The 16,266-nt window shown below is 38.1% G+C and overlaps 2 long non-coding RNA genes and 1 other non-coding gene across 3 annotated transcripts; 1 reads left to right on the plus strand and 2 right to left on the minus strand.

The window, feature by feature from the left end:
• Positions 1-2,880: 2,880 nt before the first annotated feature.
• Positions 2,881-3,676, minus strand: LOC113361109. Its single transcript, XR_003364947.1, has 2 exons — positions 3,464-3,676; positions 2,881-3,282 (listed from the first exon to the last, which is right to left on the minus strand). It is a non-coding gene; the product is annotated as an uncharacterized LOC113361109 (long non-coding RNA).
• A 5,168-nt stretch (positions 3,677-8,844) lies between these two features.
• TRNAS-AGA lies at positions 8,845-8,926 on the plus strand. The gene has a single exon. It is a non-coding gene; the product is annotated as a tRNA-Ser (tRNA).
• Positions 8,927-9,408: 482 nt separating this feature from the next.
• On the minus strand, positions 9,409-10,180 carry LOC113361110. Its single transcript, XR_003364948.1, has 2 exons — positions 10,006-10,180; positions 9,409-9,852 (listed from the first exon to the last, which is right to left on the minus strand). It is a non-coding gene; the product is annotated as an uncharacterized LOC113361110 (long non-coding RNA).
• Positions 10,181-16,266: the final 6,086 nt, after the last annotated feature.

Below are 16,266 nucleotides of genomic sequence, written 5' to 3' on the forward strand. Positions count from 1 at the left end.
GTTTCATCTTGACTGAGAATTCTCGATTTTTGTTGGAATGAGCATGTATGCTCAATTCATTAATATTTTGAAAATATTAAAATAAAAGTGTTTTAATATTTAAAATTTCCGTGAGAGGCTATCCAGTCGTGCGATTATGTTGGCTTTTGGTTTGTCGTGATTTGAGCAATATTTGAGAAAATATGGAGAAATCATGAATTTTTCTCAAACCCAGGAGTTTCATGAATTGAGGAAAATAATAATTATGCAAGATTAGGGATTGCAAGGTGTAGGACCGACCATGGATAGGGCATGGCCGGCCGGCTAGGTTGCCCGGTCCCGCACACCTTTCCCTATTTTATTATTTTTCATGAATCCTTGAAGTTATGGAGAATCCTTGAAGTTATGGAGAATCCACGTGTTCCCATGGTGAAAGCCCTAGGAATGACTCTGGTCGGTCATGGAGGCATGCACGTATTTCCGTGGTGTCCGTGTTTCCATACTGAGAGTTTCAGTATTTTCTGATGCGCGTTCGAACAACATAGTGAATTTTCAGAAGAGTTTCATCTTGACTGAGAATTCTCGATTTTTGTTGGAATGAGCATGTATGCTCAATTCATCAATATTTTGAAAATATTAAAATAAAAGTGTTTTAATATTTAAAATTTCCATGAGAGGCTATCCAATCGTGCGATTATGTTGGCTTTTGGGTTGTCGTGATTTGAGCAATATTTGAGAAAATATGGAGAAATCATGAATTTTTCTCAAACCCAGGAGTTTCATGAATTGAGGAAAATAATAATTATGCAAGATTAGGGATTGCAAGGTGCGGGATCGAGCATGGCTAGGGCATGGCCGGCCGGCTAGTTTGCCCGGTCCCGCACACCTTTCCCTATTTTATTATTTTTCATGAATCCTTGAAGTTATGGAGAATCCTTGAAGTTATGGAGAATCCACGAGTTTTTGTTGAAATGGAGGAGTTTCGTGAGATTATGGAATAATAATTATAAAAAGCTAAGGATTGTGAGGTGTGGGACCGGCCACGACTTAGGCATGGCCGGCCGGTTAGGTTTCCCAGTCCCGCACACCTCTCCTTATTTTATAATATTATTTCGTGAATCCACGAAGTTATGAAGAATTCACGGGTTTTTCAAAAACAAGGAAAGTTGCTAAAACCAAGGAGTTTTCGTGAGTTCACGAAATAACAAAAAATAAGGAAAATAATGGGAGAGGCACAAACCGACCATGGCTAGGGCACGGCCGACCGTAAAGCTGGTGGGCCCGGCCTTGGGCGCCTCTTATTATTTTATTAATATTTATTGTTTTCTCCTGTTTTGCGAAGGATTCCTCATTATTTCATATTTTTGGACACTCGTTCGTGCATCCGGGTGCTCAGTCGTGCATCATTGTCGAGTACACTCGCACCATTTTTGTGAGGCTTACTCAGTGATGGTCCATATGCCCGGTTGTTGAGTATTTATTACTAATCTATGAATTCAGTGGAGAATAATTCATGAAACGAGTAATAAAAAGGAATAGTTGTTCATTATTAATTCGCAGGATCAGCTGTGGATTCGACTACGAATTCAGAATAATAAAACAAGCATTACCATCCTATGGGATCGTGGAATCGACCATAGAATCAGAGTAATTAAGATTATCTATTACCATTTCATGAGATCAGTGGATTCGATCATGAAATCGGAGTAATGAGATAACACAGTTGTTTTATTGCCATTCTATGAGATCAAGCCGTGGATTCGATCATAGAATCGAAGCAATTGTTATTGCCATTCCATGGGATCAGGCCGTGGATTCGACCATGAAATAGGAGCAATTGTTATTGCCATTCCATGGGATCAGGCCGTGGATTCGACCATGGAATATGATCAATTGTTATTGCCATTCCATGGGATCAGGCCGTGGATTCGACTATGGAATAGGAGCAATAATAGATTATTCTAGGAATTCAGTGGTGAATGTCACAGCAGAATTAATCTATTGCAGAAAATATATTAGCCAGTTAAAGCGTCACATTTATTCTGAATGGTGCAAAGTCAGGGAGTCACGATGTTGTTTACGACCTGAAGGCGTCAGTGCTCTCAATCTACGGAGAACCGCTTGAATCTATGCACAGTCTCTCCACATAATCAGGGAACGGTGAGTGTCACCGACGTCCTGAAGGCGTCCGCCGCCCTTCTATGTGGAGGTGGGTCTCTCTCCTGCAGCCAGGGAACAGTGAGTATCACCGACGTCATGAAGGGGTTAAGCTCTCAGTCTACAGAGAACCGCCCAAATACGTTATTCTGCATAGAGGTCACGACGAAATGCCAGGGATCGAACGCTCAGCTGGTGGAGGCTTTTCGAAAACATATTCATCATGGCTTCGTAAAATATGAATCATTGCATGCCTGAAGACCGTGTCAAAAACATGCCTCATGATTTTACGGTTTTGCCATTTGTTGAAAATCCACCATCAACACCCATGTCACATGTTTTACTATGAGTCTGGAAAAAACCCTGAGAAACTATTGGATTTTTCTATCCTAACATCTCTATTGATTTTAGATTTCTAATATGTTTGCATCTGTTACTTTTGATCCAACCAAGACCGTTTAAACTTATCTTGTTATAGCCGAATCGGTTAGGAACAATAGGATTTCGTCTTCAGATTAGGTCTTGGGACTACGACTTTAAATGGTTTGGCTGTCAATGTAGTGTGTTTGAACTTATTGTAGCTGTCGGGTACATCCGAATCAGTCATGTAAATACTTATGATCTTGAATCAAAGTTTATGATAAATGACTTGCCTCTTTCTCGAAAAAAAATAAAATCCGCATAACTGGACAATTGCATGCCTTGTTATTCGGGTTGTTAATAAGTAACACAAATCAATAAGTGCATAACCACAAAATAAATTTATTTCTACTTTTTACCTTTACAAATTAAAGCAATATCTAAGACTCGTATCATTTATCTTAGACGAGAGAAAAAAATTATGATTATTTTGTTACAATACAAAAATCTCTCATAGAAAAGCGAAAAGAAATATTTTAAAAGGAAAAAACCTATAACAATTATTCCTGCTCTCCCCCACCTTTTCTTTTAATTCATATTTTCTGGATGTTAATGTGATTATGTAAATTAAAACTTAATCTTAATTCACTACAACCAGCAAAATGATCCTTTTCCTCCCTATGTCGAAAGCTCATGCGTCACTATGGTTTTCAAGGACGTGGTGAAGGCTGCCCTCTTATAAGAACCGGTGATTGTGGCCTTGGCTTATCTGCCTCTCGGCCCATACTTTTATAGATCAAAAAGAAAGGAACAATTAATAATGCCAATTTGATAACGGTTGCCATGGTGCAATACAGATAAACAAATATGTGTATACTTAACCAGGTGACATTAAGAACAAGAATTTGCATTTGCTTAAACATCAAATTATAACTAGGATCAAAATAAAAGCTTATGAGTTATTTACCTGCCAGCGACTTGAGATAAGAGGAGGATGAGGCATAATAATCGAAACACTTGCGAGAGAAGCATCCTCATCTTTTTTGCCGTTAGTTTGGTGGTTGATCGAAGATCTGACACACAATTGGATTATGAAAATCCTTACTAAAAGATGAATTAAGGGAAGATTGAAATCTTATGATGCAAATATCTTAGACTTACTAGGTAGTACTTGGAACAGGAGAGCATGCATTGTTGGTATATATAAAGGTGAGAACATAAAATGTCTAAAGCTAGTAGAACAAGCATGAGACCAAGTCATGTTCTCACTTTGACGTGTTTGAATTTTTATGATTTTGAAAATGTATCTTGGGTTTTTGACTAGAAAAATAAATGCACGCGTTTGAGAATTGAGACCACATATTTCTTACCTACCATTGACACCAAACAAAACCGAAGTCAGAAGCAACATGGTCTAATCAAAACAGAAGTTCACTTTTTCATCCAACGTACATATATTACAAGGGAACGTAAAAGAGAAGCAGCAAGTCAATCAGTCGAGCATTAATTCTTTGATGTTATGATCAGCAACCCCAAGGCACCAATTAGAACATACTGCACAAAGATAAAAAAACTATTGAAGTAAGAATGAATGCCAAAAAGGCCTATTTACTTGTAACTTCTTGGGCTCTAAGACATGTTTGATGAACAAAAGATTTTTTCAGTTAGTATTAGAAGGCATTACTAGAAGAAAGATCTGTGGAAAGAATGAAAAGATCGAAATTTAGAGTTAGCGTGACCATATAAGTTCCGTTGAAGAATGCAAACCTTGATGATAGGATTTTCAGTCAGTATAATAATTGTCACCCAGCCGATATATATATGGTAAGAAACTGCAAATAAATTACCCAAGTGATCAACACTATGATGACACATCAACAAAATGCTTTCTCTAGCTGTGCTGAAGAAGATGTCTAAATGGTAATCAGGAGGAAGTCCTCGGGACGAATCCATGAAGTCTCCCCAAGGAGAGTAGGTTCAGCCAAAATGCTGTATGAGTTGTTGCTACCCAGAACAGAACAATCCCAGTGAGCCACAGTATTCAATCAACAATCAACACTATTTTATGTGCTTACCCCACAGCTCTTCCTACAACGTGATGCCGATTAAGCCATTCCTGACCTGGAGCATACAGCATCTTGTCATGATGAACATTACTATCCCCTGAAACAGAGAAGACATTTAAAACTTGGATGGTTATGAGCATAATGTGGGATCACTAAAGATAGTTTAACGAAATTATTCTCTTGCAAGATATAGCGTTTAGAACCTCGTAGTAAAAGTTAGTTCACTGAGCTCAACTTTCTCAAAATATAAATAATAGGGTACCTCCCGCCTTTCATGAACCTGTCAAAGAAAATTTCATACAAGGAATAAGTTCAGAATTTAACAATGACTTGCTCGGTAACATGAAAAACCGCCCAAGTGAGAATGGATCCAGCCTGCAGATTATAGTATTATTACATGGTTTTAAGATATATAACTTCCCCACTTGTAGATGATTTTATGACAAGGACACACGAGACACTACTTTGCCACGGTAAAAGACAGCGTAACTCCAATATGATTTTATTTTTTCAGCAAAAGATTAAAATGTAAAAAACTTCAACTTATTAGTACTTTAGTTAGTGACAGTTTATTGCTATGTTGTGCTCGCCTAGGCGCCCGAGTCGCCCAAGGGGAGCCTAGATAATAAAACGCCCTAAGTGCAAACATATAGTAAACAAATTTTCTTCTTCTTTTCTGGGAGCCTAGGGAGATCGCTCACCAAAGTAATTACCTCGATTACACGGTGAACAACTGGAACTTTAAATCCCTGAAAAAGAACCAAGGGTTCAAAAAAAATAGTTTAGCAAAAGAAACTTACCTCATACAGGAACTTCAAGAAATCTATGGATCTACCAATGTATACTAAGTGAAAATAGCAATGTACACGTTGTAATAACAGATCTCTTCATATGTGTCGAGCCGTTAAGCAAACATGATTTTGCTAATTTTATGATAGCAACTTTAACATAATGCCCCATTGTTTGTGTTAGAATACGGGCAACCAACTCAAAATCAATTGGCAATGAGTGGAGAGGCCCTAAGAGATTATAAACCGCAGGATCTTAGAATGCCCAACAACGTGGGACTGATAATCTCAACACGCCCCCTCACGTGTAGCCTCATTGGGTCTAGCACGTGAACACTTAAATCGGGTGACGCGGAGTAAAGACGCGGTCAAAGACTCGTCGCAAATATCCTGCTCTGATACCATGTTAGAATACGGGCAACCAACTCAAAACTAATTGGCAATGAGTGGAGAGGCGCTAAGAGATTATAAACCGCAGGATCTTAGAATGCCCAACAATGTGGGACTGATAATCTCAACAGTTTGGACACACAATTAACTGGCAAACGAAAGAATTCTCCATGCGCCAAGAAAATTCAACAAGCTACAGGACTTGGACTTCCTATAGCTAAAATTTTAATCAGTGGAAGGTTTTCCCACCATACAAATCACAGCAGAACATACATACCTCGATATAAAACACAACGATTTCCCCCGCACGAATTGGAGCCCCGTTCATGTGTAAGAACAGCATATCACCATGCAAGAGCAACCAACAATTTATTAAATCCAGGTTCCATACTAAAAGAGAGATCAACAACAACAGGTGATTCACTCCCAGTAACACACAACAGTATCTTCCATATTATTAATGCTGATGAAACAATTCTACCTGCAAAAATCGTTTCCAATTCAATCATATACTACGAGAAAATTTCAGGGAAATCAAATAATAGGGTACCTTTTGTGGGGACATTAACTTCTCCAGTATCCCGCCTTTCATGAACCTACCAAAGAGTATTTCTTATCAAGCAATAAGTTCAAAATTTAACTATGACTTGCTCGGTAACATGGAAAACAATTTCAGACACACAGCCAGGACATACCAATGGATTTTTTTTTTCTATTTAAAGATTCTGGGAAAGTAACAAACTCGGAGATATAAACAATTCAAACGAATGAACCCCAAAACAGCAAAATCGATATTATAACATTGTAAACCCTTAGTGCCAGGAGGAACTCAGCCAGGTCACCATTGCCACAACTATTACAATAATCAATGTTAAAGCAAAGTGGAGTGTATTTCTAGATAGGTCGTCATGAACAACTGCATCCACAATGGCCTCCTCTCAAACTTACACGCCCGCTACTGCCGGACTGTACCTTTGCAAAAACAACTCCAGTGCCCTATCGTAATACCAAGGTTCATCATCCGCCATCACCATTGCTTCCTCTCCTGATCGATCCAAACTGTGTTTTTCCTTGACCTCTCCTGATATCTCCTGGGCCGCACAACGTTTTCTCCTTTTAATTACCCTCTGCTCAATCTCTAGCGGGTCTGGAAATGAAAGAAATTCACATCTCCCCTCATGGATAAGCACACCACGTCGCAGATACGTCATCTGCTGCCTCGGAGCAACCTCTTTGTATGAAACTGCAAGCTCGTCCTCGGTGTTGACGGAGATGTTGTCGCCCAAGGGGATGGAAGCAACGACGACAGAGTTGATGGTGGCAGCGGCAGAGGTGGTGATGGCGTCGTAGGCATCGTGGGCGACGGTGGTGATCTCTAAGTGTTTGAAGAGCAAGTTTAACTGTTTGAGGAGTGATGGAAGCACGAGTGTGGCCAAAACAGGAAAGAGGAAAGTGTCGCCCATACGAATATTGTCCTTAATTGTGCATTCAACAATCCCACATCCTGCAGGCTTGTCAATCTTCCCCCGAATACCGTTACTAGTCTGAATTGGTGCACCAATAAACCTATCAGATCCAAGTCCTGATGCCAACTTGAAACAAGCAGTCTTCCCATCTGTTTGAACAAGAGTTCCCATCTTTTTTCCTTTCAGCAATATCTCTGCGTCATGCTTAAGATCAAGAACGACACCCTTGGCCATAATCCGAAACAAATTCTCATCTTTTAAAGAATAAAATTTATTCAGTACAACAGCAATTGTGGTCTTAGGAGGCCCCCAAAAAAACGCAACACAGTTCTTATGTTCTGGAGTGTATTTGAGAAGCCGATGATGTCCATTCTTGTTTTCCATGGCATAAATAGCATTTGTCTGATATCGTCCCAACCAGCCGAAACAGTGATTGGAACTCCTGACATCAACAAATTATGATGCCAACTATGTCGCCTAAGCTTCACCATCATAAATCCTGATGGTTCCTCTTCCGGAAGGATATCTCCCACAAGAATAGGATAATGATGGGATTCAAGAATTTCAACTATCTCAGGAGGAACGTCAAGAACATCCAACCTTAAATAATCCCCTGTTCTGCAATACCGAAAAGAATCATCAACCTTTAAAGGGCAAGGATCAAATGACCTTGTAACGCCAGCTAAAGAGAAATCACCAGCACCAGTAATATGGACCTTAGTTCCTTTCTTGATATCACAACCTCTGAGATAACCGTACAGACTTAAGTTCCTACTGCATTGTTTATCCCCATGCACTTCAAAACGGTCTACCAGCACGTAAGGATGTCCGGCCCGCCATGACGAAGGAAGGAACTGAGAATCCGAAAGCATTTCTCCCAGATGATCAATTTCAAGCATATTATACAAGCCATCTTCTTCGAGACCGGACAAGGAGGAAAATCTTGCTCCTCCATATATGTCAGTACAGAAATGATCCTCGAGACGATTTTTAACTTTTGATACCTTATCTAGGCCGACCTTGTCAAGATGGGTAAGAACCCCAATAACCTTTGGAAAGCCGTGAACTTGTAAAAGGTTACGGAACTCAAACGTTTCCATCTCAAGCGCATAACTTGCGTCAACCATTAGTATCGCCACGTCAGCATACTTTGCAGCATCAATCATGCCATTGATAGCATCCGGGCACTCTACAAACTGTAGCCGTACATCTTTACCTGATGCGGTTGTGAAGGAGAGGGTTGTGACGGAGAGGGTTCTCTCAGTGAATTTCTTTACTAGAGATTTAATCAACAGAGACTTCCCAACATTGCGAGGTCCCTGCACGACTACAAAGTCGGGAGTGTTCTTGTTCAGAGGTTGCTCATCGTCGTGCAACCTCTGTCCTCTATATATATGGAAAGCCGAACGATCATCAATCGCCATTTTTAATATCCTACCTGGAATGGGGATCAACCTGCCCCTTAATTTGTCCTTTGATCGGGGATAACCTGCACCTTAAATTTGTATTGAAATTTTTTGATAATAAGTATTAAGAGAAACTTACATAGCTTAGAGAACTAGTTAAATTAGGAAACCTAAACTATACATAAAAAGAGAACAACGTGATAGAGTTTATTTGGTAGTAGTTGCCAACAAAGTGGTCGTGCCGGAGTGGTTATCGGGCATGACTAGAAATCATGTGGGCTTTGCCCGCGCAGGTTCGAATCCTGCCGACCACGTTCCTTTTTTGATTCTTTTTATTTTTGAAAATGGCTTAAATTCCTTCTGGCAAACAGATTCCTAATGGGTGGTGCTATGAGGTGGTCCTATTATTGATAACGTTGTTCTTGTTGCTAATAACGTTGTTTCTGTTGCTTCATATGGCTTGAAACTGCAAGCAAGTGTTGTATTTGTTGGTATTGGGTTTCTTGCAAGTTGCTATCTCTAGTTTTTGGACTTAATTTGTTGCTTGGACGAAATGTCAATGCACTGCTCTTGCTCTAGAAAGCCGTTTTGGCATCATTAGTTAATTTGCTAATGGTGTATGGCTTACAGTGTGTTCCTGGTAAACCGAAATTGCAAACAGAAAATTGTATTCTCTTTCAAGAAAAAGTGTGTGATCTGGAATTGTATTACTCATTGTTTGCCAATAGGGAACATCACTCCAGTTAATTTAGTAACCCAGCAGAAAAAGGATAGCTATCCTCCAGACGGATGGATCTAGAACAACGAAGTGCAGAAGACATGTTGAACGAGTGGTGCATTCAAAATACATTTCTCAACTAATTAAGACGGGCATAAGGACGCTTGTATATCAGAGCAGTAGAGCACTGCTTAGAATGTGCTACTGGTTCCACTTTATAATCTAATTCATACTTGAACCATGATTAATATTATTTTTTTGGTTTACAAAAATTTACTAACACAACGCACAATGATGTTATAAGCGAAAATAAAAAAGCAGGGGGAACTGTAGAATAAGAAGCAGCAAGTCAATCCGTCAAGCATGTCCATCGTATGTCTGTAAACCCCCTGGAATTTAAATTTAATTCTTCTTAATCGTTGATAGTTCATGCGCCATTTTTGTTTTCAAGGATGTGGTGAAGGCTGCCTTTTTACATGACCTGGTGGTTGTGGTCTTGGCTTATCTGCAATTCTGCCCCTACTTTTATCATCCAATAATAGATCAAAAAAGAAAAAAACAATTAATAACGCCAAATTGATATACTTAGCCAGGTGACATCAGGAATAATAATTTGCATTTGCTTAAACATCAAATCATATCTAGGATCAATTTAAAAGCTAATCAGTTATTTACCTGCCAGCGACTTGAGATAAGAGGAGGATTAAGCATAATAATCGAAACACTTGAGAGAAAAGCATCCTCATCTTTTTTTTCCGTTAGCTTTGTGGTTGATCGAAAATTGGACACACAATTGGATTTTGAAAATCGTAACTAAGAGATGAATCAAGGGAATGTTGTTATATTATGATGCAAATATCTTAGAAGGGGAAAACGTGCATCGGTGGTATATATATATAGATATATGTAAAGGTGAGAACATAAAATGTCTAAAGCTAGCACAAGCAGGAGACCATGTCATGTCAACTGTAATCTCCTCGTATTTTCACTTTGTCGTGTTCAAATTTGTAACTTTGAAATAGCAGCTTGATTACCGGCTTAATTTTGACCACCTAACAGGAACGATGAAGAAAAAAAGAGTCGAACAAAAGTAGTTAAGAAAACGATTGCGTCCTGCATGGCTCCACTGAAAGCAGCAGTCAAGTGCTAATGAGTTTCAAGCCTGTAAAACGTGTTTGAGAATTGGGACCGCATATTTCATACCTGCTTTTCTAATTGACTCCAACTCCAAGCAAAACCAAAGTTAGAAGCACTTTTCTTATTGTTTTTATTTTTTTGATAAGGTTAGAATCACCTTTTTAATCACTTCTTTTTTTTCTTCGCAACAGATTTTGTTTTCGGATTAAAATCTTAAACCATTTGTTAATGCTTACGGATTCAAAGACGACAATAAACTCCCAATCAAATTTTTTGTACAAACGGCTCCCATAAACTCCCCCAAGACCGTTATGACACATGAGGTAGTCCCAACTTACATTTAACTGGTCCCTGCTGTTTTCGAGAGGGCGGATCCCAGCCACACATGACGGTTTTTAGGTAGTTTACTGGACGGTTCGTCTAGAATCACTGATAAACTCCTTTAGAAGCTTTAACAATGTGTTTTTGTGGATGGATAATAAATATATCTGAGACTGAAATCTGGAGAGCAGGTGTAGAAATTTCCATTTTTTTTCCTTTTATATAGAAAAAGAGGTTTCCCTCGTGTTACATAAGATAGAGTTCTATAATTTCCATAGTTTAAGGTTCCGTAGACCATTACACATTAGTTCCAATTCTGAATATTCAAAAAAGTTAAGATTGCCCATAACGCATAGCCTGTCCAATCATGTTTAATTGAGAATTTATTACAAAAAGCTGAAATATTAGCCGCCCAAATTAAAGTCGATCTCTTAACTAGAGCAAAAGAGTTAACTAAAGATTGATGTCGAATTTAGTGTTGTCGCAGAAATCCCCACTGATCTTGTATTTTTGTTGTCTTGTCTTTGCATACTTTCCTATAAGAAACAAAAAAGTAGGTTCCGAATTACTTCTAAGGGTAATCGTATGTCCACGCCGCTCTGTGGCCCATTTGAAAGCTTCTTCAACCCCCTCTATCTCTAGTTGCTTTGTTGTTGTTGTTGCTGCTATGGAATACACCCCCCGGCTTCTCTGGTATTTCCTATGAAATCACACAGAGTCAACCCAATTCTGGATTTAGCATCACAATTCATCGTAGTTATAGCTATATTGATTTGTATATCCATTTGTCTTGGTGCGCCCCCCGTCTTGGCCACTTTCAGCGTTTCATCATTTATGGAGTTATAAAAGACAGTTTGCATTATGTTGTGTCCATGATTCTTCATTGTCAAGTAGCCGTTCACATATTTTACAATATTATTGCCTATAGTAACACGGTTATAAAAGAGAGTTTGCATTATATTGTGCCCATAATTCTTGTTGTTCACATATTTTAAAATATTATTGGCTATAGTTACATTATTTTGGCTTCCTTTTTTTCAAAAGTTATTTTGTATTACGCCTTCCAAATATGCCAAACAGTAACACCACATAATACTTGCCATTCTATACCATAGTTTCCTCTATGGTACTCAACGAGAGCATTTGCAAAGTGGATCCTCTCATTCTTTTCTCCAATTTTCCTGGCATCTTACTACTCCCTTCGTTTTAAAATGATAGGGTGCGGTGTCACTGTAGTACAGTGATAAAGCTACCAAGTGATGATACCAATGACCTGAATTCGAAATTCGCCAGCACCAAATTTTTTACCGATAAAAAAAAATGATAGGGTGGTTTCATGTGTATTTTTCAACGGAAAAAAAAGTATTGCAACCGTTCTCTAGATGATTTATGTTCAAGTTGCTAGAATTGTCAACTAAGGAGGAATTTTGCATTAGTTGGTTTGCTTATTTGTGTAAATTAAGTTATGTGGTGCAACCCTGCAGATCAGGTAACTACTAATTTTCTTGGAAAATGATGGTGTCTAACACCCCAATTTCGTGCATAAAATAAATTCGAGTCGTATTTCTTCGAGATAGTGTCCCAGAAGTCAGATGAACTAAGCATTAAAGCGTTTGCACGCCCAATAAGATCCGAGGATAAACAATTTTTATTAAGACCCAAAAAGCGTCCACTAAGTTTTAAACTTGAGCCAAAAATAACAACCCACCAACTAGGATGTACACCTCAACAGTAAAATGTCGACACCATTAATTTGTTCCCGCGACTTTCCTTCTTGCTTAATTCTTATCTTAGGCTTAAATGAAAATAATGTAGTTTAATTACGAAATGAAATCGGATAAATATAAAGAATATGAGAATAATATTTACAGGCTGTCAATGGATGCTAACGTAACAAATATTGGCTCTGCCGGCATGTCATTAAAATTAGCGTATATCCGTTATCCGTTAATTTTCGGCGGAAATAGGAAATTCAAAAACGTTACCGTTACGTTGGCCTTACCGGATAATGGATATTTTTCCGTTATCATCCGGTATTTCACAGGACAAACACAAAACATGTTTAAAACACATAACAAATACACAGAATAACTTCTAAATCCAAGAAAACAACTTCTAAATTCATGCCACACACTTAAAAACACACAGATGTTCAGGCCACACAAGAAAACAAGTTTAGATGTTCTAGCAAAAGAAAAAACCATGTTTTTTTGTAACAAAGGATTAAAGGAACTCAATCTCCATTTGTTGTAGGATGCCAGCAACTGCAAATGCATTCCTCCATTTGTAGATTCTCTACTTCCAAATGCATCTGCAAATGCATTCCTCTATCTCCAGATTCTACATTGACAACTGCATCTGCAAATGCATTCCCCCTTACTCCTTACTTAGTCCTGAACTTCTGCATTTTGAAAGGAAAATCAAAAGTGTTAGACAATAACACAACTATCACTGCAGTAAGCCAATAAATATAAAAGCAAATAAAAGATTAAGATGTAAGGAAACTTACCAGTAACACAACTATCACTGTCACTGAGAGTGAGATCTGGTAGCCAATCACCCAAACAAAGCAATGCTTCAACAAGTTCGGGAGCTAATGAACTATGTGTGATGTGAGAACCCTGCCACCAATACTAAACATAGATTCTGATGCTACACATGTCACTGGAACTTCCAATACATCTCTTGCAATCCTTGAGAGAGTTGGGTACGTTGGAGCATGATTCTTCCACCAACTTAAGATATCAAACCTCATTTCTTCAATGGTTGTGCCTTTTGGAAGAACTGGTTCTGCTAAGTAAGTCTCCAGTTATGAATTTTGAACCTCAAAGACATTGTTTTCCATAATAAAATCATCATAACCAAATTCATATGATGACGTTGTAGATGCAGAGATCTCCATTCCAGCTGAACTCATTCCACTATCATAATCATCTGGAACTGTGATATTTGTTTCATAAGCACAGTAAAAGGCATTAAGTGCAAGCTCAAATTTGTTATAGTGACTTTGATAGTGTTGGACACCATATACTCTCTTCATAACAAACTCCACCCATCTATCCTTATACCTAGGATATAAAACAACTCCAATGCCCATCAAAGTGTTACTTTCTTTCCAGTAGCTATCAAATTTCATACTCATATTCTTGGCCATGTCTCTGATATACTCATGCTCACTTGATTCCCATATCTTAGTGCATATATTAACTTCTTGCACCCATTATAATACAAATTTGATGTGGGATACTTAATCCCAGCAAATTTGGTTGAAATGACATCAAACAATTCCAAACATTCACATATATGCACTCCTTGTTGCCAGTCCTGAGAAGATGGTAGTATCTTGAAGTCATTATCCAAATCATCTAGCCTAACAAAAGCTTGTCTCAAAAAAATTGGATCCTTTAGCATCTTAAAGGTGGAGTTCCACCTGGTATCCACATCTAAACCCACATACCTTGAAGCAGAAAGCTTAACTTGGGCAATAACACATTCAAATTTCTCTTTTCTAGCCTGACTTGACTTGACATATTTTACACACTCTCTAATTGCATCTATAAATGGAGAAACTACTCTCATACCCCACCCAACAATCAAGTGAACTACATGATTACTACACCTTATTTAGAACATATCCCCATTAAGAACTAAACAATCTTTGCTATCAAGCCATTTCTTCAGATTTTCCATCATAACATTGTTAGAGCTAGCATTGTCAGCATCTACAACAAAAAGCTTATTATCTATGTTCCAATATAGACACACTGATTTCACTACAGATGCTAGAAATTCTCAAGAGTGTGGCGATGGCACTAAAGTATATGCTAGTGTTTTCTTAATCAGCTTCCACTCATCATCAATGTAATGCAAAGTCACACAACAATAACCATCCTTTGTATGCTTACATGACCACATATCTGTTGTTAAACTACATTTAGATGTAATATTGTCAAATTGTTCTTGTAATTGCAGTTTGAACTCAGTTGCTAGTCTCATGATGCCATCCATAACTGTATTCCTAGTGTAAAGCTTAGCAGAAGGATTAAGAGACTTAACAAACTCTCTAAATTAAGGATTCTCAACTATAGTGATTGGATAACCATGCTTGGCAATCATTTTGCCAACTAGTATCCTAGTAGTAACAGGATCATACTTCCAATTAGCTAACTTGATCTGAGCATTACATGTTTTGACTGTAGTTTCTTTCTTTTTCCTTTCTTATTCTCAGGATTTTCTTTGCAGATGGAAACATGGTAATGCAAGCGGCTGGTTCCTTGGTTACTGGGTGCAGGTATCTTCTTATGACAATGTTTGCATTCAGCTATAAGTATCCCAACCTCCTTCTCTTTTACAACCTTCTTTCCAATTTTCCTGTCAAAATCATTCTATACATCAGACCTTACTGAGCGTAGTTTTTTCTTCTCTTCAGCTATAACCAGATCTTCATCTACTTCTACATCTGCTTCTTCTTCTCTAGGACGAATTGCAGGTGTAATAGAAGCAGGTGTTGAATAATTCCAGAACCTTGAACTTGGTTTGATGCAGCAGCAGCAGGTAAATGTGATGCAATTGAAAATGAGAGATTCTGTGAAGAACCAACTTGGTTTGATGCTCCTCTTTCGCTTTGGGACATGATTAATTTCACAAATTTGAAATTGTGAACCCTAATTTCAGAAACCCTAAATTGAAAATTGAGTTTTTAAGATTGAAACTAAACTCAAAGGAAATTGAAGAAGAAAACCCTAGTTTCTAATCAGTAATCACACATGATTTCTATAGAGAAGACTATGATTTCTAAGGCAGAGAAGACGACGATTTCTAGTTCTAGGTTTTCTCTTTTTTTCTCTCTGTTGTGTCAATAAAATTGAAATGAAGAATGAACCGATGAATGAGATTCATTCGACAAATACACCCTAGGTATAAGAATTTACACGTGCAGTACGCACGTTTCCGGATATCAGATGTAAATCTAACGGAAATATACTGTTCCACTATCGTTACGTTAAGAGGAGATTATCCGTTAGCTTATCGGTATCGGATATCCGTTATCCGCTATGTCGGATGGTAGCAGTAACGGATTATCGGTATCGGATTTCGGATTATCGTTATCCATTGACAGGCCTAAATATTTGTTAAAATAGGAAATAATATCTATGTTTTTTTTTTGGAACCGTTGGATCCAGGTCATTATATCCTAAGGTTGTAGTTGATGGAGTGAAAGTATAAATAGGGTGCTAATCTAGGGTTGAAGTACTGTAGTCGCCGCTTACTTTGCAAAAAAAGGCCATGTTTAATTGGTGATTGGTATGCTTCAATATGGATGAAAAGTGCGTAATTTTCTTAAGAGAAGAATAATATACCGTTTAACATATAGCATGTGATTTATTTTAGACGAGCTCAAATAATTTTGAACTGTGCTCCGCCTGAAATATGTCGCCTGCGATAGGTTGAAAGGTTTTTTTCTTTAAGTGTATTTTC

The sequence above is a fragment of the Papaver somniferum genome, chromosome 3, assembly GCF_003573695.1.
Source record: "Papaver somniferum cultivar HN1 chromosome 3, ASM357369v1, whole genome shotgun sequence".
NCBI classification, from domain to species: domain Eukaryota; kingdom Viridiplantae; phylum Streptophyta; class Magnoliopsida; order Ranunculales; family Papaveraceae; genus Papaver; species Papaver somniferum.